The 23023-nt window shown below is 49.6% G+C and overlaps 1 protein-coding gene across 3 annotated transcripts in view; it reads right to left on the bottom strand.

Moving 5' to 3' along the window:
• LOC139229763 (discoidin domain-containing receptor 2-like) overlaps positions 1–23023 on the bottom strand; it is a 182145-nt gene that overhangs the window by 109766 nt on the left and 49356 nt on the right. The window lies entirely within an intron of this gene.

Below are 23023 nucleotides of genomic sequence, written 5' to 3'. Positions count from 1 at the left end.
TGCTGGTTGTTGGGTGGTTGAGGTCAGCTAAGCGACCCCCATCCCTTGCTAGCTGACTGTTCAGTGGCTGGCTAGACAATTAACGCTTTTAAAAAGTAACTTCGCTCCCGGAGCTCCCGAGATACTAAGCTGTTTGCGGGCCAACCCACTGAAAGCCAAGCTTTCCCTCCCCCGCTCCACCACTCCCCCATCCCCGCACCGTTACTGGAAAAAGTGGAACGGAGATTCAGCTCTTAAAGGGGCAGGCCCACCCGGCAGCAGCTTAACCAAGATCAACACTGGCTTCGTACACTCAGAATTGCTTTCTGTTTTAAAGGGTACGGGGGTGCATTGTGGGGAAAGAAGGGGAGGAGGCGAAATGAAGCTGAATGGAGCACTTGCTTGCTTTGCTTGCACTGGCTGAAGCTCAGTGGGCAGCGCAATCGCCTCTGGGTCACAAGTTCACATCCCACTCCAGAGACATCACTACAAAATCCAGGCAGATGCTCCCAGTGCAGTGCTGAGGGAGCACCGCACTGTCGGAGATGCCGTCTTTCCGATGAGACGTTAAACCGAGGCCCCGCCTGCTCTCTCAGGTGGACGCAAAAGATCCCACAGCGCTATTTCGAAGAAGAGCAGGGGAGTTATCCCCCCCCACCGGTGTCCTGGCCAATATTTGGGCCCAAGTTTCCGATATCCGCTAGAACGGCGCACCTGCGAGAGGCCTGCCTATTTTGTGGAATGAAAAGCGCGGCAAAAACTTACCTCGCGATTCTCCGAGTGCGGCAGGCCTGTTCAGCCGTCAGGCGCAGTGGAATCTGCACGCATGCGCAGTAGCTCCTGGTCCCCAGATTCTGTGTGCATGTGCTGTTGGCTGTGTGGGAGGGGCCCGAAGCACGCAGCCCCTAGCCCTGGCCGAATGGGCTCCTGCAGAGTAGCCAATTTCCAGCCTGCAGCACGCAGCCCCTAGCCCTGGCCGGGCTCCCGGTGCTCCAGAACGGGTAGGTGAGGTGGGAACTTTTATTTTTTATTTATTGATTTATTGAATGATTTTTTTATTTATTGATTTTTTGAGGATGTTTCCAGTAGAGTGGACAAGGGAGAACCAGTTGATGTGGTGTATTTGGACTTTAAGAAGGCTTTCGACAAGGTCCCACACAAGAGATTAATGTGCAAAGTTAAAACACATGGGATTGGGGGTAGTGTGCTGACATGGATTGAGAACTGGTTGTCAGACAGGAAGCAAAGAGTAGGAGTAAATGGGGACTTTTCAGAATGGCAGGCAGTGACTAGTGGGGTATCGCAAGGTTCTGTGCTGGAACCCCAGCTGTTTACATTGTACATTAATGATTTAGACGAGGGGATTAAATGAAGTATCTCCAAATTTGCGGATGACACTAAGTTGGGTGGCAGTGTGAGCTGCGAGGAGGATGCTATGAGGCTGCAGAGTGACTTGGATAGGTTAGGTGAGTGGGCAAATGCATGGCAGATGAAGTATAATGTGGATAAATGTGAGGTTATCCACTTTGGTGGTAAAAACAGAGAGACAGACTATTATCTGAATGGTGACAGATTAGGAAAAGGGGAGGTGCAACAAGACCTGGGTGTCATGGTACATCAGTCATTGAAGGTTGGCATGCAGGTACAGCAGGCGGTTAAGAAAGAAAATGGCATGTTGGCCTTCATAGCGAGGGAATTTGAGTACAGGGGCAGGGAGGTGTTGCTACAGTTGTACAGGGCCTTGGTGAGGCCACACCTGGAGTATTGTGTACAGTTTTGGTCTCCTAACTTGAGGAAGGACATTCTTGCTATTGAGGGAGTGCAGCGAAGGTTCACCAGACTGATTCCCGGGATGGCGGGACTGACATATCAAGAAAGACTGGATCAACTGGGCTTGTATTCACTGGAGTTCAGAAGAATGAGAGGGGATCTCATAGAAACGTTTAAGATTCTGACAGGTTTAGACAGGTTAGATGCAGGAAGAATGTTCCCAATGTTGGGGAAGTCCAGAACCAGGGGTCACAGTCTAAGGATAAGGGGTAAGCCATTTAGGACCGAGATGAGGAGAAACTTCTTCGCCCAGAGAGTGGGGAACCTGTGGAATTCTCTACCACAAAAAGTTGTTGAGACCAATTCACTAAATATATTCAAAAAGGAGTTAGATGTAGTCCTTACCACTAGGGGAATCAAGGGGTATGGCGAGAAAGCAAGAATGGGGTACTGAAGTTGCATGTTCAGCCATGAACTCATTGAATGGCGGTGCAGGCTCAAAGGGCCGAATGGCCTACTCCTGCACCTATTTTCTATGTTTCTATGTTTCTATGATTTATTTATCATTTATTATTGATGATGGTTCTTTATTTTTAAAAGTGAAGTGTTTAATGTTTGTAAAATCCCCTAACTTCCCTCTAACTTCCCTCCCCCGCCCCCCCATCTCTGGCTACCTGCGCCTAATTCTAAAGTGTACGCAAGGTTTTTCTGAGCGTACAAAAGTCAACACTTACTCCGTTCTAAGTTAGTTTGGAGCAACTTTTTGGTGCCTAATCTTTCAAAACAGGCGTAAGTGGCTGGTAACGCCCCCTTTTGGAAAAAAAACTGAACTGAAACAAAGCTAAACTAACTCACTCGAACTGGAGCAAGCTAAATGCCGAGAATTGCGATTTCTAAGATACTCCAAACTAAACTAGTTGCTCCAAAAAAGTAGGAGCAACTCCACCCGAAACTTGGGCACATTTATCCCTCAACCAACATCACATTACGTGTTCACCAGCTTTGGGTTGACAGCAGCTTCAACTAAATAGAGGTGCTGGGGTGGGGGGAGGGGGCCTCACTCGATAAAACCAGGCAGTGAGGCCCAATCAGACACGAGTGGCGTGAGCTCTCACTCATACCTCAAACTGGTACTCATGGAAACCTGCAGCACAGAAGGAGGCCCTTCGGCCCGTCGAGCCTGTGCTGGCTCTTTGAAAGAGCTGTCATGCTTAGTCTCACCCCTCCTCGTTTTTTGTCCGTAGGAATGTAAGCTCCTGACCCTCAGCATCATCATAGGCAGTCCCTCGGAATCAGGAAGACTTGCTTCCACTCTAAAAGTGAGTTCTCAGGTGACTGTACAGCCCAATACGGGAATTACAGTCTCTGTCACGGGTGGGGCATAGTCGTTGAGGGTAAGGGAGGGTGGGACTGGTTTGCCACATGCTCCTTCCGCTGCCTGCGCTTGGTTTCTGCATGCTCAAGATGCTCAGCGCCCTCCCGGATGCACTTCCTCCACTTAGGGTGGTCTTTGGCGAGGTGCGTCGCTGAGGCGTGAGTCCGGGGTCGGCGAGAGGCCTATAAAGGCCGTGAGATCAGCAGTCGGGAGGTGCGTCGCTGAGTCGGGAGTCCGTGAGTTCAGCGAGAGGCCTATAAAGGCCGCGAGGTCGGGAGGTGCATCACTGAGTCGGGAGTCCGTGAGTTCGGCGAGAGGCCTATAAAGGCGGAGCTTGTGCAGCTACAGGGAGAAGGCAAAAAAGAAGTAGAAAGAAACAGAAAGGTGACGTCACAGTCAAGGAGGTAAGTGATTGGCTGGTGATTGGTGAGTAGTTTTTCTTTTTTCTCTTCGATAACAGTGAGTAAACTTTAGCATTGTTGTTGACAATTTAAGTGTATCTAAGGGTTAAGTCATGGCAGGAGAGCTCGGTCACGTGATATGCTCCTCCTGTACCATGTGGGAACTCAGGGACACTTCTGGTGTCCCTGATGACTACGTGTGCGGGAAGTGTATCCACCTCCAGCTCCTGACAGTCCGCGTTGCGGAATTGGAGCTGAGGGTGGATTCACTCTGGAGCATCCACGATGCTGAGAATGACGTGAGTAGCACGTTTAGTGAGTTGGTCTTACTGCTAGTAAGAGTGGGTGAGAGCTCAGATGAACAGGACCCCAAGAAAGAATGCAAAAGGCAGGAGGCAACAGAGCAGAGTAGCACTGGGGTAAGTGTAAACCACAAGGTGATAGGAAGGGAAAATATGTATGAATATAAAGGGGCTGCAGGAGGGGCCAAAACTAAAAATCATGGTTTAAAAACTAGTATTAAAACACTTTACCTAAACGCACGCAGCATTCAAAATAAAGTAAATGAGTTGACGGCACAAATCATTACAAATGGGTATGATTTGGTGGCCATTACAGAAACATGGTTGCTGGGGGGCCAAGACTGGGAATTAAACATACAGGGGTATCTGACAATTCAGAAAGATAGACAAGAAAGGAAAGGAGGTCGGGTAGCTCTGTTAATAAAGGATGATATCATGGCAGTTGTGAGAGACGATATTGGCTCGAATGAACAAAATGTTGAATCATTGTGGGTGGAGATTAGAGATAGTAAGGGGAAAAAGTCACTGGTGGATGTAGCTTATAGGCCCCCAAATAATAACTTCACGTTGGGGCAGGCAATAATCAAGGGAATAATGGAGGCATGTGAAAAAGGAATGGCAGAAATCATGGGGGATTTTAACCTACATATCGATTGGTCAAATCAAATCGCATGGGGTAGCCTTGAGGAGGAATTCATAGAATGCATACGGGATTGTTTCTTAGAACAGTATGTTACAGAACCTACAAGGGAGCAAGCTATCTTAGATCTGGTCCTGTGTAATGAGACAGGAATAATAAACGATCTCCTGTAAAAGATCCTCTCGGAATGAGTGATCACAGTATGGTTGAATTTGTAATACAGATTGAGGGTGAGGAAGTAGTGTCTCAAACGAGCATACTATGCTTAAACAAAGGGGACTACAGTGGGATGAGGGCAGAGTTGGCTAAAGTAGACTGGGAACACAGAATAAACGGTGGCACAATTGAGGAACAGTGGAGGTCTTTTAAGGAGCTGTTTCATAGTGCTCAACAAAAATATATTCCAGTGAAAAAGAAGGGCGGTAAGAGAAGGGATAACCAGCTGTGGATAACTAAGGAAATAAAGGAGAGTATCAAATTAAAAACCAATGCGTATAAGGTGGCCAAGGTTAGTGGGAAACTAGAAGATTGGGAAAATTTTAAACGACAGCAAAGAATGACTAAGAAAGCAATAAAGAAAGGAAAGATAGATTACGAAAGTAAACTTGCGCAAAACATATAAACAGATAGTAAAAGCTTTTACCAACATATAAAACGGAAAAGAGTGTCTAAAATAAATGTTGGTCCCTTAGTAGATGAGAAGGGGGATTTAATAATGGGAAATGTGGAAATGGCTGAGACCTTAAACAATTATTTTGCTTCGGTCTTCACAGTGGAAGACACAAAAACCATGCCTAAAATTGCTGGTCACGGGAATGTAGGAAGGGAGGACCTTGAGACAATCGCTATCACTAGGGGGGTAGTGCTGGATAGGCTAATGGGACTCAAGGTAGACAAGTCCCCTGGTCTGGATGAAATGCATCACGGGGTATTAAAAGAGATGGCGGAAGTTATAGCAGATGCATTCGTTATAATCTACCAAAATTCTCTGGAATCTGGGGAGGTACCATAGGATTGGAAAGCAGCTAATGTAATGCCTCTGTTTAAAAAAGGGGGCAGACAAAAGGCAGGTAACTATAGGCCGGTTAGTTTAACATCTGTAGTGGGAAAATGCTTGAAGCTATCATTAAGGAAGAAATAGCGGGACATCTAGATAGGAATAGTGCAATCAAGCAGATGCAACATGGATTCATGAAGGGGAAATCATGTTTAACTAATTTACTGGAATTCTTTGAGGATATAACGAGCATGGTGGATAGAAGTGTACCGATGGATGTGGTGTATTTAGATTTCCAAAAGGCATTCGATAAGGTGCCACACAAAAGGTTACTGCAGAAGATAAAGGTACGCAGAGTCAGAGGAAATGTATTAGCATGGATAGAGAATTGGCTGGCTAACAGAAAGCAGAAAGTCGGGATAAATGGGTCCTTTTCGGGTTGGAAATCGGTGGTTAGTGGTGTGCCACAGGGATCGGTGCTGGGACCACAACTGTTTACAATATACATCGATGACCTGGAAGAGGGGACAGAGTGTAGTGTCACAAAATTTGCAGATGACACAAAGATTAGTGGGAAAGCGGGTTGTGCAGAGGACACAGAGAGGCTGCAAAGAGATTTAGATAGGTTAAGCGAATGGGCTACGGTTTGGCAGATGGAATACAATGTCGGAAAATGTGAGGTCATCCACCTTGGAAAAAAAAAACAGTAAAAGGGAATATTATTTGAATGGGGAGAAATTACAACATGCTGCAGTGCAGAGGGACCTGGGGGTCCTTGTACATGAATCCCAAAAAGTTAGTTTGCAGGTGCAGCAGGTAATCAGGAAGGCGAATGGAATGTTGGCCTTCATTGCGAGAGGGATGGAGTGCAAAAGCAGGGAGGTCCTGCTGCAACTGTATAGGGTATTGGTGAGGCTGCACCTGGAGTACTGCGTGCAGTTTTGGTCACCTTACTTGAGGAAGGATATACTAGCTTTGGAGGGGGTACAGAGACGATTCACAAGGCTGATTCCGGAGATGAGAGGGTTACCTTATGATGATAGATTGAGTAGACTGGGTCTTTACTCGTTGGAGTTCAGAAGGATGAGGGGTGATCTTATAGAAACATTTAAAATAATGAAAGGGATAGACAAGATAGAGGCAGAGAGGTTGTTACCCCTGGTCGGGGAGACTAGAACTAGGGGGCACAGCCTCAAAATACAGGGGAGCCAATTTAAAACTGAGTTGAGAAGGAATTTCTTCTCCCAGAGGGTTGTGAATCTGTGGAATTCTCTGCTCAAGGAAGCAGTTGAGGCTAGCTCATTGAATGTATTCAAATCACAGATAGATAGATTTTTAACCAATTAAGGGAATTAAGGGTTACAGTGAGCGGGCGGGTAAGTGGAGCTGAGTCCACGGCCAGATCAGCCATGATCTTGTTGAATGGCGGAGCAGGCTCGAGGGGCTGGATGGCCTACTCCTGTTCCTAATTCTTATGTTCTTATGTTCTTATGTTCTCCCAGGAGTCGGTGGGGATGTTGCACTTTATCAGGGAGGCTTTGAGGGTATCTGAGAAACGTTTCCTCTGCCCACCTGGGGCTCGCTTGCCGTGTAGGAGTTCCGAGCAGAACGCTTGCTTTGGCAGTCTCGTGCCGGCGACAGAGTCTCTGTCGAACACGTGGTGTGCACAGTGGCTGTGGTCACTCTGACCTCTTTGACCTCCCCCCCTTCCACAAAGTGAACCTCTGACCATTCCAATGCCTGCCCTCAGCCAGGCCTCGGTTTTCTCACTACCTTACCGAAGTGCGCTGCTCAGCACCGAGCTTACGGTTCGCATCCCGCCGTAGGCAACTCGGCCCATATAGCAGTGCCTGGTCTCCAGTTGTCTTGGACCCCCTTGCCACTGGACCAAGACCTTGCTCAGCTAAGCCCGTGTGGTAGTTGCTGTGCAATGTCCACCCCACGTTAAAAGAACTCACGCACAGGCATCCTCCGCCCTTCCTCACCCTCAAGTTCCTGTCCAACTCCCTTTATATATTATTGATGGAGTCAACAGCCACCATGTTTTTAGTTTGGGCATTCCAGATCTCGATACCTCTCTGAGTGGAAATATTTCTCCTCCTCTCCCCTCTCGATCTATTGCCAGTGATTTTAAACCTAAGGTGTTTCTCCATCTACTCTGTCAAAACCCCTCTTCATCTCGAAAGCCTCGATTAGGTCACCACTTAACCTTCTTTGTTCCACGTTTTCCAACGTCTCCTCTGAACCGAAGTGGGAGATGGTAAAACGAAAGACTTGCATTTATATAGCCCCTTTCACCACCACAGGACGTCTCAATGCGCTTTACAGCCAATTAAGTACTTTTGGAGTGTAGTCACTGTTGTAATGTGGGAAGCACGGCCACCAATCTACGCACAGCAAGCTCCCACAAACAGCAATGTGATAATGACCAGATAATCTGTTTCAGTGATATTGATTGGTGGATAAATATTGGCCCAGGACACCGGGGATAACTCCCCTGCTCTTCTTTGAAATAGTGCAATGGGATCTTTTACGTGCGCCTGAAAGAGCAGACGGTTTAACGACTCATTCAAAAAATGGCACCCCTGACCAGTGCAGCACTCCCTCAGCACTGTACTGGAGTATCAGCCTAGATTTATATGCTCAGGGGCTGCCAACGTAAAGTATCGGGGGCTCCTGTCTAACCTTTACGCGAAGGCTGTTGACGTCTTTGCCGTGCTTGTGCGAGATTCCGCCGCAGGCATCGGAGCAGGATTCCGTGGCAGCTACTACCCGCCCCCGAGGTGTCGCATACCACACACACCTGCCACTTGGCTGCACTCGTGCGGACCCGAGGGTGTGGGGGGCCAGGGGGGTGGTTGGGGTCACTCTTTTACTGCCAGCTGTGGCTGAGTGGGTATCACTCTGGCCTCTGAGGCAGAAGGTTGTGGGTTCAAGTCCTACTCCAGGAAATCGAGCACATAAATCCAGGCTGACACCCCCAGTGTAGTGCTCGGAGGTGCCGTCTTTTCAGATGAGACGTTAAACCGAGGCCCCGTCTGCCCTCTCGGGGTGGATGTAAAAGATCCCAGGGCACTATTTCGGAGAAAAGCAGGGGGGAGTTCTCCCCGGTGACCTGGGCCAATATTAATCCCTCAATCAACATAACAGAAACTGGTCATTATCCATTCGCTCTCTGGGCCGTCTGTGCCACACTCAGCAATGCCATGTCCTCTTGCACACAGCAGCCAGAGGTAGCACGAAGAAAGACTTGCATTTATATAGCGCCTTTCTCGAGCGCAGGACGTCTCAAAGCGCAGTACAGCCAATGAAGTACGTTTGGAGTGCAGTCACTGTTGTAATGCGGGAAACGCGGCAGCCAATTTGCGCACAGCAAGCTCCCACAGACAGCAACGTGATAATGACCAGATAATCTGTTTTTGTTATGTTGAAGGGAGGGAGGGAAGAAGGAGGATGGAAGGAAGGAAGGGAGGGAGGGAGGGAGGAAGTTGTCACCCTCAGGAAGCCTCCAAGCGCTTTACAGCCAATGAAGTACTTCTGGAGTGCAGTCACTGTTGTAATGTGGGAAACGCGGCAGCCAACTTGCGCACAGCAAGCTCCCACAGGCGTGATAATGACCCAGCCCGTCTGTTTTATTTCATGTCGTGTTGTTTGAGGGTTGGATGTCGGCCAGGGCAACCGGGGTGGAGTTCCCAAAGCGCAGTCACTGTGTGGCGACACCGGGATGGTTTTTCGCGGTTGGAAGCTCGGTAGAAATGCAGCTTGCGGCCGGACCCGCCTCACCGGCCTTTGTCGCCTGGCCCAAGACCTCAGGCCCGAGTCCTGACCGCCTGCGGCGGAGTTTCCCCGCCCCCCCCCCCCCCCCCCACCCCGGGCCTCCCGTGGACCCTGAGCCGCAGTCTCGGCGGGTGAAAGGGGAGGGACTCCCCTACCCCTCCTGCCCCTCCATCGCTCCCATCCCCCTCCCCGCCCCGGCGGTGGGGGGAAATCCACCTCCGCCTACTTAACTTTTATTCTAAAGGTTGGGACTGACTTGACGTTTTGGAGGAGCTGCCCCTGTTCTACGCTGTTTGCATACACTGTCACTGGGGAAGGGCTCCTCTGACTAATGCTGTCTAAAGCCAGGTTGCCGTTCCTTTCCCATCGATTTAAGATACCCGAGAGGCATTCCTGCGGGGAATGACCCCCTCCCCACCCCCTGCTTCTTATTTAAACACTGATAACAAAGTGCGATTTCCCGAGCCACTCGTGGCGATTTTCACACCCAGACAGCTGCCGCACACATTTGGCCGTTTCTGGCCGTGTCCCTGTTCACCCCGGGGGCTCAGCTCATCTGCACTGCGGCTCAGTGGGCAGCACTCTCTCGCCAGCAGGCTGTGGGTTCGAGTCCCACTCCGGAGACTTGAGCACATAAATCTCGGCTGACGCTCCCAGTGCAGTGCTGAGGGAGCGCTGCGCTGTCTGAAGTGCCTTTCGGATGAGACGTTAAACCGAGGCCCCGTCTGCTCTCTCAGGTGGACGTAAAAGATCCCATGGCACTGTTTCGAATAAGAGCATTTTGAGTTATTCCCGGTGTCCTGTGGCCAATATTTATCCCTTAATCAACATCATTAAAACAGCTTTATCTGGTTGTTGTCATAGAACAGTCATCATCATAGGCAGTCCCTCGGAATCGAAGAAGACTTGATAGAATAGTACAGCACAGAATGAAGCCACTTGGCCCACTGAGTCCGCACCGGCTCTTTCAAAGAGCTGTTTGTGGGAGCTTGCTGTGCGCAAATTGGCTGCCGTGCTTCCCACATTACAACAGTGACCACACTCCAAAAGTACTTCATTGGCCGTAATGCGCTTTGGGATGTCCTGAGGTTGTGAAAGGCGCTATATAAATGCAAGTCCTTCCTTTTTTCTTTTATGCTCCTCCTGCAGGCAGGAGAGCCGTTACGTGGCCTTTTCCCAGTACCTTTCAAGACTGCGATCGATGGATTTTTGTTGGGTAAGGCTATCAAGGGATCAGGAGCTAAGGCGGGTAATCGGAGTGAAGATACAGATCGGCCATGTTCTGTATGGCGGAACAGGCTTGAGGGGCAGAACGGTTTTTCGTGATGTTGGTAGGGGGAATAAATGTGGGCCAGAGCACCGTTGATAACTTCCCTGTTCTTCTTCCAAACAGAGGCCGTGGGATCTTGTACGTCTACCTGAGAGAGCAGGCGGGGCCTTGGTTTAACGTCTCAGCACTGCACTGGGAGTGTCAGCCTGGATTATTTGCTCGAGTCCCTGGAGTGGGGCTTGAACCCACAATCTTCTGACTCGGGGGCGAGGGTGAAAAAGGCCAAGAGATTCGTACCCTCATAAAAAAAAAAGGGAAATGAGAATGGATTGCGGGAGAAGAAATGGGAATCTCACCGGATCTTGGATATGCTGAATGGTAAATTCACAAAGACTTCCTGCGCATCCCCAATTTTAATCGCTCCGCCATTGGTGGCTGAGCCTTGAGCTGCCTGGGCCCTAAGCTCTGGAATTCCCTCAGTAAACCGGGCCTCCTCTCACCTACCCCTGTCCTAATATCTCCTTCTGTGACTCGCTGTCACATTTTGTGTGATCATCACTCCTGTGATCCACCTTGGGACGTTTCACCACGCAACAGGCGCTACATAAATCCACGTTGCTGTTGTTGATAGAGTCACTTTCTCCCTCGCCTGCCCAGGCGACAGTGTTTGGTTCTGGTTGTCTGGGTGGTCTTATGCTGCGTCTCAGGTGGAAGGGACAGTTTCCTCGGATCTATTGCGGAAGCTGCCACCATTAACCCGTTGCGGCAGGAATCGCTCCCTGCTGCGTACTATACACGACACACACAGCCTGCGCTGCATTACAGTAATGGGCCAGGGTTCGGCTGAGGAACATAAAACCTTCTCATTTCACTCTTGCGGTCCATGATGTCATGCGGATGCCTCGACTGAATGAATATCTTGTGGTTCCCTGTTCGCAGGCCAGCATTTTCATTCTTTATAGACTTTGGCTGGCTGGCTCTGGGCCAATTTGTATCCCGCTATCTGGGCCTTGATCTCGCTCGCTCTCCCCCATTCTGGCTGCATTCGTCCACTCGCTACTTCCTGATTCACCTTTCAAACTTTGTGGTGTTCTTCACGGAGAGCCTTGTCCCGCTAAATCCCTCCGCCCATCTGTCACAAATTATTTTATTCCTTCCGGGATGTGGGCGTCGCTGGCAAGGCCGGCATTTATTGCCCATCCCTAATTGCCCCTTGAGAAGGTGGTGGTGAGCCGCCTTCTTGAACCGCTGCAGTCCGTGTGGTGAAGGTGCTCCCACAGTGCGGTTAGGGAGGGAGTTCCAGGATTGTGACCCAGCGACGACGGAGGAACGGCGATATATTTCCAAGTCAGGATGGTGTGTGACTTGGAGGGGAACGTGGAGGTGGTAGTGTTCCCATGCACCTGCTAAATGATAGAGGTCGCGGGTTTGGGAGGTGCTGCTGAAGAAGCCTTGGCGAGTTACAAAGTATTTACAGCACACAATCAGGCCTTTGGGCCCAACAGGTCCATGCCGGTGTTTATGCTCCACACGAGCCTCCTTTTACTCTTCTTCATCTAGCTCCATCAATGCACCCTTCTATTCCCTTCTCCCCCAGATACTTGTCCAGCCTCCCCCTTAAATCCATCTACACTATTCACCTTAACCACTCCCTGCGGTAGCGAGTTCCACATTCTCACCACTCTGTGGGTAAAGACAACTCTCCTGCATCCCCTGTTGGGTTTATTAGTGACTATTCATATTTACGGCCCCTAGTTCTGGTCTCCTCCGCAAGTGGATGCATCTTCTCTATGTCTATCCTATTGAACCCTTTCTTAATCGCAAAGACCTCTATCAGGTCACCTCTCAGTTTTTCCATTTCTAGAGAAAAGAATTCCAGCCTGTTCTGTCTTCCCTGATAGATATAACCTCTCAGTTCTGGTATCATTGTTTCAAAATCGTGTTTGCATTTTCTCCAGGGCCTCGATATCCTTTTTCTAAGAAAGAAAGACTTGCATTTATATAGCGCCTTTCACCACCACCAGACGTCTCAAAGCGCTTCACAGCCAATGAAGTATTTTTGGAGTGTAGTCACTGTTGTAATGTGGGAAACGCGGCAGCCAGTTTGCGCACAGCAAGCTCCCACAAACAGCAATGTGATAATGACCGGGTAATCTGTTTTAGTGATGTTGATTGAGGGATAAATATTGGTCTCCAGGACACCGGGGATAACTCCCCTGCTTTTCGAAAGTGTGCCATGGGATCTTTTACCTCCACCTGAGAGAGCAGACGGTTTAATGTTTCATCCGAAAAACAGCACCTCCGACAGTGTAGCACTCCCTCAGCACAGCACCTCCGACAGTGCAGCCCTCCCTCGCATGGCACCTCCGACAGTGCAGCACTCCCTCAGCACAGCACCTCCGACAGTGCAGCACTCTCTCAGCACAGCACCTCCGACAGTGCAGCACTCTCTCAGCACAGCACCTCCGACAGTGCAGCACTCTCTCAGCACAGCACCTCCGACAGTGCAGCACTCTCTCAGCACAGCACCTCCGACAGCGCAGCACTCCCTCAGCACAGCACCTCCGACAGTGCAGCACTCTCTCAGCACAGCACCTCCGACAGTGCAGCACTCCCTCAGCACAGCACCTCCGACAGTGCAGCACTCCCTCAGCACAGCACCTCCGACAGTGCAGCACTCCCTCAGCACAGCACCTCCGACAGTGCAGCACTCCCTCAGCACAGCACCTCCGACAGTGCAGCACTCCCTCAGCACTAAGCTGGGGTGTCAGCATAGAATTTTTGTGTTTAGGAGTGGGACTGAGGAACCACGACCCTCCTGACTCAGAGGCGAGAGTGCTGCCCACTGAGCCACAGCAGACACCGACACATAATATGGAGACCAGATCGGTTCCCAGTACTGCAAGTGTGGTCTAACCAAAGTTCGATATCATTTGAACATCACTTCTCTGCTTTTCGATTCTAGAAATGATCCCCAGTGGTTTTGTCTGTGTTTTTTTTAAATGGCTCTCTATCTCTCCTCACCTCAACCCCTCTTCTCTCACCCAGCACTGACCTCGCAGTTCCCTTACACCAGCGGCGCCCCTTGCTTGAGGCTACGCACCTGGCCACTCCAGGTAAGGGATGCGACAGGTGTGGTAACAGGAAACCCGCGCGCCCCTCCCATTCCCTCCCCCCACCCCCGAGCCCGAGGCTGTCACTTAGGCAAGAGAAAGGATAATCAACTCTGTGAAGACATCGATGCTGTTTCAACACACCACAAAAAAATACCGACACTGCACTCTGCAGCAGTAACATTGCCTGTCTCCGCCCCTGCCTCGGCTCAGCTGCTGCTGAAACCCTCATCCGTGCCTTTGTTACCTCCAGACTTGACTATTCTGTCGCTCTCCTGGCTGGCCTCCCACATTCTACCCTATGTAAACCTGAACTCATCCAAAACTCCGCTGCCCACACGTCCTAACTCGAGCCAAGTCACATCCGCCTCTCACTCCTGTGCTCGCTGACCTACATTGGCTCCTGGTCTGACAATGGCCCAGTTTTAAAATTCTCATCCTTGTGTTCAAATCCCTCCATGGCCTCACCTCCACCTGATCTCTGTAACCTCCTCCAGCCCCACCACCCCCCCCCGACCCCGCGATGTCTGCGTTCCTCTAATGCAAGTTGTCACCGTTACATGCTAAACCGCCTTATGACCTAGTGTCAGCTATGGCTCAGTGGATAGCACCCTCGCCTCTGAGTCAGCAGGTTGTGGGTTCGGGGACTTGAGCACAAAAAAATCTAGACTGACACTTCAGTGCAGTGCTGTGGGAGTGCTGCACTGTCGGAGGTGCTGTAACCCTAACCCTGAGCATCCCTGATTATAATCGCTCGACCATCAGTGCCGTGCCTTCAGCTGCCTGGGCCCCAAGCTCTGGAACTCCCTCCCTAAACCTCTCCACCTTTCCCTACCTCCCTTCCCTCCTTAAAACCTCCCTCTTTGACCAAACCTTTAGCTGCCTGTCCTAATATTTCATTAAGTGTCTCGGTGTCAAATTCTGTCTGATAATCACTCCTGTGAAATACCTTGGAACGTTTTACTACATCGGAAGGTACTTAATTGGCTGTAAAGCACTTTGGGACATCCTAAGGTCGTTAAAAGCATTATATAATGCAAGTCTTTCTTTTGAAAAAACAATAATGTGATTTGCTTGGGAGACGTTTCACCGTGAGAAGGGAAATGCTGGGGCCGAGTGTGCTATTCCTGCACGAGGATCCTCCGGGAGAAGGGAATACAGGAAAGTCAAGTGCGGATCATTGGAACGGGAATAGACCAATCAGCCCGTGAAGCCTGTATGTGCTGCACACAGCCTTGGGGCGTCCTTGAGGTCATGGAAGACGCAAGTATTTTCTTTCAGCATGGTGATCAGCTTATAACTTCCAAAGGGTGCCCGCTGCTTGGTGCCCCACTGTGGATGGGAACAGGTGATCGGGAGGGTTAAACCCTTCGCCTTTGGCCTTGCCACCAATGGGCACTGGCACTCTGTGCAAGGTGGGAAGCTGGAGTGTTTCATCTTTCAATTCTGGCTGCTTGAGCATCCCCCTATTTTCAGTGCTCCTACATCGGCGGCCATGCCTTCCGCTGCCTGGGGCCCGAAGCTCTGAGATTCCCTCCCTGAACCTCTCTGCCTCCTTTAAGACGCTCCTCAAAACCTACCTCGTTGACCCAGCTTATTGATCACCTGTCCCAATATCTCCTTATGTGGCTCAAATTTTCTTGATTACAATGCTGCAAAGCGCCTTGGGACATTTTACTACCTTGACGCTGCTATATAAATGCAAGTTGTCACCGTTACGTGCTAAGCCGCCTTGTGACCTAGTGTCAGCTATGGCTCAGTGGATAGCACACCTTGCCTCTGAGTCAGCAGGTTGTGGGTTCAAGTCCCACTCCAAGGATATGAGCACATAAATTTAGGCTGACACTTCAGTGGAGTGCTGCACTGTCGGAGGTGCTGTGTTTTGGATCAGACATTAAACCGAGGCCCCGTCTGCTTTCTTAGGTGGACGTAAAAGATCCCATTGCACTATTTCGAAGAAGAGCAGGGGAGTTATCCCCGGTGTCCTGGGCCAATATTTATACGTCACTAAAAAAACAGATTATCTGGTCATCACATTGCTGTCTGTCTCTCTTTCTCCTCCTTTAAGACGCTCCTTGAAACTTATCTCTTTGATGAAGCTTTTGACCGCCTGCCCTGACATCCCTTTCTGTGGCTCGGTGTCAAAAATGCTTTCTGTTGTTGATATCGCTCTTGTTAAATGCGCTAAATGAATGCAAGTGTTTGTTGTTGTTTCCACGCTGTGGTCGGTGCTTCCGATCCAACGTGCGGAGGGTTAAAGACAAAAGGCAAGCATTGGATTGTGAGTGATGTCTCGACACAGCTCGGTGGAATTTCTTATCTGAAGGAGCGGTTCTCGCAGTGTGTGTGTTTTTTTTTTCACTCCCCAAATTAGAAATCCATCAATCCACTGGGCATCGGGTTCGACTGCTCTATAAATACAGCTCCTAAACCCCATCACGAGGCTCTGGTGTCTTATCAACACCACTCGGGACTCTGCGGCAGCCTCACTAGTGCATGGACAGTTTCGCCACACTATGAATTACGCAAAGGATGACTTGCATTTGTGAAGCGCCTCTCACGTCCTCGGGATGCCTCAAAGCGCTTTACAGCCCGTCAAAACACTTTCCACCTCCAATTCCGGCCTCTTGCGCATCCCCCCCCCCCCCCCCCCCCCGATTTTAATCGCTCCACCATTGCCGGCCATGCCTTCAGCCGCCAAGGGCCCTAAGCTCTGGAACTCCCTCCCTAAACCTCTCCGCCTCTCTACCTCTGTCTTCTCTTAAGTCAGCCCTTAAAATCTACCTCGTTGACCCAGCCTTTGGTTCACCTATCCTAATATCGCTTTAAGATATAGCTAAGACCGTCTATTTCCACCTCCGTAACATCGCCCGTCTCCGCCCCTGCCTCAGCTCTTCTGCTGCTGAAACCCTCATCCACGCCTTTGCTACCTCTACACTTGACTACTCCAATGCACTCCTGGCTGGCCTCACACATTCTACCCTACATAATCTTGAGTGCAACCAAAACGCGGCAGCCCGTGTCCTAACTCGTACCAAGTCCTGCTCACCCATCACCCCCTGTGCTTGCTGACCTACATTGACTCCTGGTTAGGCAATGCTTCAATTTCAAAATTCTCTCCATGTTTTGATATCCCTCCATGGCCTCTCCCCTCTCTATCTCTGTAATCTCCTCCAGCCCCACAACCTCCCACCAAGATGTCTGCGCTCCTCTAATTCCGCCCTCTTGAGCATCCCTGATTATAATCGCTCAACCATCGGTGGCCGTGCCTTCAGCTGCCTGGGCCCCAAGCTCTGGAACTCTCTCCCTAAACCTCTCCGCCTCGCTACGTTCTGCGCACGGCAAGATCTCACAAACAGCGAGGTGACAATGGCCGGATCATCGTTTTTTATCTCAAAATACTACTGTGAAGCGTCTTGGGACGTTTCACTACTTTAAGGGCGCTATGTAAATGCAAGTTGTCGTTGTTGCTTGTGGGTAAATATTAGCCGGGACTGTAGCATTTGCAGAGCATGAAAGAGGATGCCAAACCTCTCTCGGAGCCAGCGCTGCATTCACTCCCCTCCCCCCCTCCCCTCCCCGCAGTCGCACTCTGAAACCCTTTGTCTGTTTGCAGACGGGTTGTTCAGGCAAAGCCCAAACCTGTTCTGTCAGTTCTCGGCCTTTTTGAGAGCTGGCATTAGCTGCAGACCAGAAAGTGCTGCTTCTGTAAAGCCAAGCTACGAGCGAACTCCCACATCCCTGATTAGAGCTGCAGCTCTTGCTTGTTGTACGTAAGAAATAGGAGCAGGATTAGGCCACCTGGCCCCTCGAGCCTGCTCCGCCATTCAATAAGATCATGGCTGATCTGAAAGAACACCCTAAGTGGAGGTAGTGCATCCGGGAGGGCGCTGAGCACCTCGAGTCTCATCGCCGAGAGCATGCAGAAATCAAGCGCGGGCTGCGGAAAGAGCGTGCGGCAAACCAGTCCCACCCACCCCTTCCCTCAACGACTATCTGTCCCACCTGTGACAGAGTCTGTGGTTCTCGTATTGGACTGTTCAGCCACCTAAGAACTTATTTTAAGAATGGAAGCAAGTCTTCCTCGATTCCGAGGGACTGCCTATGATGATGATGGCTGATCTGATCATGGACTCAGCTCCACTTCCCTGCCTGCTCCCCATAACCATTTGCTCCCTTATCGTTCAAAAATCTGTCTATCGCCGCCTTAAATATACTCAATGACCCAGATTCCACAGCTCTCTGGGGCAGAGAATTCCACAGATTTACAACCCTCTGAGAGAAGAAATTCCTCCTCACCTCAGTTTTTAAATGGGCGACCCCTTCTTCTGAGACTATGTCCCCTAGTCTTAGTTTCCCCCATCAGTGGAAATACCCTCTCTGCATCCACCTTGTCGAGCCCCCTCACAATAAGTTTCAGTAAGATCACCTCTCATTCTTCTGAACTCCAATGAGTAGAGGCCCAAGCTACTTAACCTTTCCTCATAAGTCAACCCCCTCATCTCCGGAATCAACCGAGTGAGCCTTCTAAGCAAGTATATCCTTCCGTAAATACGGAGACCAAAACTGTTTGCAGTACTCCAGGTGTGGTCTCGCCAATACAGTTGTAGCAGGACTTCTCTGCTTTTATACTCCATCCCCCTTGCAATAAACCGTTGTACCATGGGGTACACTCGCACAGCGGTTACGGTAATGAAACATACAAAGGTCCAACACCGACATGGCGAGTGGTCTGGTGATTTGTGTCCCGGCACCGGAACATTAGCCAGAAACCTGCCGGCCTTCCTCCAAGACACAACTGACTGCACAATTTCACTTGCAACTTGAATTACCAACAACAGCAGCATCAACTTGCATTTATATAGCGCCTTTGACGTGGTGAAACGACCCACTGTGCTTCACAGGAGCGATTATCAAACAGAATTTGACACCGAGCCACATACGGCAATATTACAGTGTCAACTGTGGCTCAGACGATGATGACGAGTGGGTAGCACTTTCGCCTCTGAATCAGAAGGTTGTGGGTTCAAGGGCCACGCCAGGGACCTGAGCACAAAAATCTAGGCTGACGCTCCAGTGCAGTGCTGAGGGAGCGCTGCACTGTTGGAGGTACCGTCTTTCAGATGAGACGTTAAACCGAGGTGGGCGTAAAAGATCCCATGGCACTATTTCAAAGTGGAGCAGGGGATTTATTCCCGGGGTCCTGGGCAATATTTATCCCTCGCTCAATGTCACTATAAACAGAGTATCTGGTCATTATCGCATTGCCGTTTGTGGGAGCTTGCTGTGCGCAGATTGTCTGCCATTTTTCCCACATTTCACAGTGACTACATTCCAAAGGTGCTTAATTGGCTATAAAGCGCTTTGAGAAGTCCAGTGGTCATGAAAGGCGCTATATAAATGCAAGTCTTTCTTTCCTTCCTATTAGGGCAGGTGACCAAAAGCTTGGACAGAGAGGCAGGTTTTAAGGAGCGTCTTAAAGGAGGTGAGAAAGGTAGAGAGGTTTAGAGGGAATTCCAGCGTTGCGGGGCCTAGGCAGCTGAAGGCACAGCTGCCGATGGTGGATATCCTCCCATGGTCACGTAGTCAATGTAACAAACAGTGAGACACCATTCTGCACCAAACTATTAACACAACCTATTGCTGCTGCAGGTGGCAACTGAGCCCAAATCCAGACAAGATTCCAGCATTTTTTTATTTGTTCACGTAGTCGTCGCTGGCAAGGCCGGCATCTATTGCCCTTCCCTAATTAGAAACATAGAAAATAGGTGCAGGAGTAGGCCATTCGGCCCCTTGAGCCTGCACCACCATTCAATATGATCATGGCTGATCATGCAACTTCAGTAACCCACTCCTGCCTTCTCTCCATACCCCTTGATCCCTTTAGCCGTAAGGGCCACATCTAACTCCCTTTTGAATATATCCAACGAACTGGACTCAACAATTTTCTGTGGTAGAGAATTCCACAGTTCACCACTCTCTGGGTGAAGAAGTTTCTCCTCATCTCGGTCCTAAATGGCTTACCCCTTATCCTTAGACTGTGACCCCTGGTTCTGGACTTCCCCAACATCGGGAACATTCTTCCTGGATCTAACCTGTCCAATCCCGTCAGAATTTTATATGCTTCTGTGAGATCCCCTCTCATTCTTCTAAATTCCAGTGAATATAAGCCTAGTCGATCCAGTCTTTCTTCATATGTCAGTCCTGCCATCCCGGGAATCAGTCTGGTGAACCTTCGCTGCACTCCCTCAATAGCAAGAATGTCCTTCCTCAGATTAGGAGACCAAAACTGCACACAATACTCAAGGTGTGGTCTCACCAAGGCCCTGTACAACTGCATCAAGACCTCCCTGCTCCTATACTCAAATCCTCTCGCTATGAAGGCCAACATGCCATTTACTTTCTTAACTGCCTGCTGTACCTGCATGCCAACTTTCAATGACTGATGTACCATGTTACCCAGGTCTCATTGCACCTCCCATTTTACTAATCTGTCATCATTCAGATAATAATCTGCCTTCCTGTTTTTGCCACCAAAGTAGATAACCTCACACTTATCCACATTATACTGCATCTGCCATGCATTTGCCCACTCACCTAACCTGTCCAAATCACCCTGCAGCCTCTTAGCATCCTCCTCACAGCTCACACCCAGCTTAGTGTCATCTGCAAACCTGGAGATATTACATTCAATTCCTTCGTCTAAATCATTAATGTATATTGTAAATATCTAGGGTCTCAGCACTGAACCTTGCAGTACTCCACTAGTCACTGCCTGCCATTCTGAAAAGGACCCGTTTATTCCCACTGTTTGCTTCCTGTCTGCCAACCAGTTCTCTATCCACATCAATACATTACCCCTAATACCATGTGCTTTGATTTTGCACACTAATCTCTTGTGTGGGACCTTGTCAAAAGCCTTCTGAAAGTCCAAATACACCACATCCACTGGTTCTCCCTTGTCCACTCTACTAGTTACATCCTCAAAAAATTCTAGAAGATTTGTCAAGCACGATTTCCCCTTCATAAATCCATGCTGACTTGGACCGATCCTATCCTTGAGAAGGTGGTGGTGAGCCGCCTTCTTGAACCGCAGAGGGGCAGTTAAGAGTCAACCACATTGCTGTGGGTCTGGAGTCACATGTAGACCCGACCAGGTAAGGACGGCAGATTTCCTTCCCTGAAGGACATTGGTGAACCTGATGGGTTTTTATAACAATCTAGTAGTTTCACGGTCACCATTACTGATACCAGCTTTTGATTCCAGATTTATTTAATTACATGAATGTAAGTTCCCCAGCTGCTGCGGTGGGATTGGATCTCACGTCACTGGATCATAAGTCCCGGCCTCTGGATTGCTAGTCCAGTAACATAACCACTATGTTACCGTACCCCATGAATATCGCATTCCGTGACTGGAACTGAGAGGCACACTGTCCATCGACGTCTGGGACAGTGCAGCCAGCCAGTCTACTGGAGCACCATGATGGCTTGGCCTTTCACAGACAATAGACCATTTGTCAAGACGAAGAGTTGGGACATTCCTACCGACGCTTCAAACTGAGGAGCAACCATTACGACACTGGTGTGCGACCTTTGCTCTGAGCTACTCAGTGACTAATTACCGCAATTAAGTCTGGGTCCGCTTTGGGCCAGGCAGAGAACCTGATGCAGCTCTGAACAAAGATTATTATTAGCTATTAATGAGCCACCAGGCATCTGCCAGCATTGCTCCATCAACAAGTCTCAGAGAAGTGGCTTCCCCGTGGCAAAGACAAAACAGGATACTTGCCACTGTCAACTGAGGCTCAGTGGGAGCACTCTCGCCTCTGAGTCAGAAGGTTGTGGATTCAAGTCCCACTCCAGGGACTTGAGCACAAAAATCTAGGCTGACACTCCGAGGCTCCGTCTGCCTTCTCATGTGGATGTAAAATATCCCATGGCACTATTTCGAAGAAGAGCAGGGGCATTATCACCCGGTGTCCTGGGCCAATATTTATCCTTCAACCAACATCACTAAAACAGATTATCTGGTCATTATCACATTGCTGTTTGTGGGAGCTTGCTGTGCGCAAATTGGCTGCCGCCTTTCCCACATTACAACAGTGACTACACTCCAAAAGTACTTCATTGGCTGTAAAGCGCTCTGAGACGTCCGGTGGTCGTGAAAGGCGCTATATAAATGCAAGTCTTTCTTTCTTTCTTTACAGCCAGGCACCCAGTATCAGATTCTATGGCCACAGTTTAGCTTTCTACCTGTGCTTCCATTGAAAGGAATTTTCTCATTCATTCGCGGGGTGTGGGTGTCGCTGGCAAGGCCGGCATTTATTGCCCATCACCTAGCTGCCCCTTGAACAGGTGGTGGTGAGCCCTCTTCCTGAACCGCTGCAGTCCGTGTGGTGAAGGTGCTCCCACAGTGCTGTGAGGGAGGGAGTTCCCAGGATTGTGAGCCAGCGATGATGAAAGGAAAGGCTGTTTATACATGTCCACGTCGGAATGGTGTGTGACTTGGAGGGGAACGTGGAGGTGGTGGTGTTCCCATGCGCCTGCTGCCCTTGTCCTTCTAGGTGGTAGAGGTCAGGTGTTTGGGAGGTCACAAAACCATTGAATGCCAGCTCCTTGGGACCATGGGACCCGCAAGATCCCGTGTTGATTGTCATTGATCAGCGATTGACATTGATGGTGTGCAACCCTTTTTATTTCATGCACCTTAGGTGTCAGCCGTAGCTCAGTGAGTAGCACTCACACCTCTGAGTCCCCAATCTAGGGACTTGAGCACATAATCCAGGCTGACACTCCAAGTGCAGTGCTGAGGGAGTGCTGCATTGTCAGAGGTGGGACAAAACAGTAAACCGAGGCCCCATCTGCCCTCACAAGTGGACGAAAAAGATCCCTCAGTCACTATTTCAAAGGCGAGCAGGGGAGTTCTCCCCGGTGTCCTGGCCAATATTTATCCTTCTATCAATATAACCAAACCAGATTATCTGGTCATTATCACATCGCTGTTTGTGGGAGCTTGCTGTGCGCAAATTGACTGCCGCATTTCCCATATTCCAACAGTGACTACACTTCAAAAGTACTTCATTGGCTATAAGCACTTCATTGGCTTTGGGACGTCCGGTGGTTGAGCAAGGTGCTGTATAAATCCAAATCTTTCTTTTTTTTTCTTTCGCTTTTACATTCCAATGAAGCCATTAGTTACACGTTAACTAACGTTTACCCAGCTGAATACACAGCAGCCCCTGACCAGTTGCACAGAATAGCTGGTGTTGTGTGCGTTCATCTCCAGTGGACATGCCGAGACAGACTGTGTGTTGACATCCCCAGGTGCCAAGGGGGCATTTCTCAAGATTTAAACTGCTCTGAACAATTTCCTCTTATTCCGAGGAAGGATTCCTG

Source organism: Pristiophorus japonicus, chromosome 19 (genome assembly GCF_044704955.1).
Source record: "Pristiophorus japonicus isolate sPriJap1 chromosome 19, sPriJap1.hap1, whole genome shotgun sequence".
NCBI classification, from domain to species: domain Eukaryota; kingdom Metazoa; phylum Chordata; class Chondrichthyes; family Pristiophoridae; genus Pristiophorus; species Pristiophorus japonicus.
The sequence above is the reverse complement of the archived record's forward strand: the minus strand, read 5'-3'. Positions and strand labels throughout refer to the sequence as shown.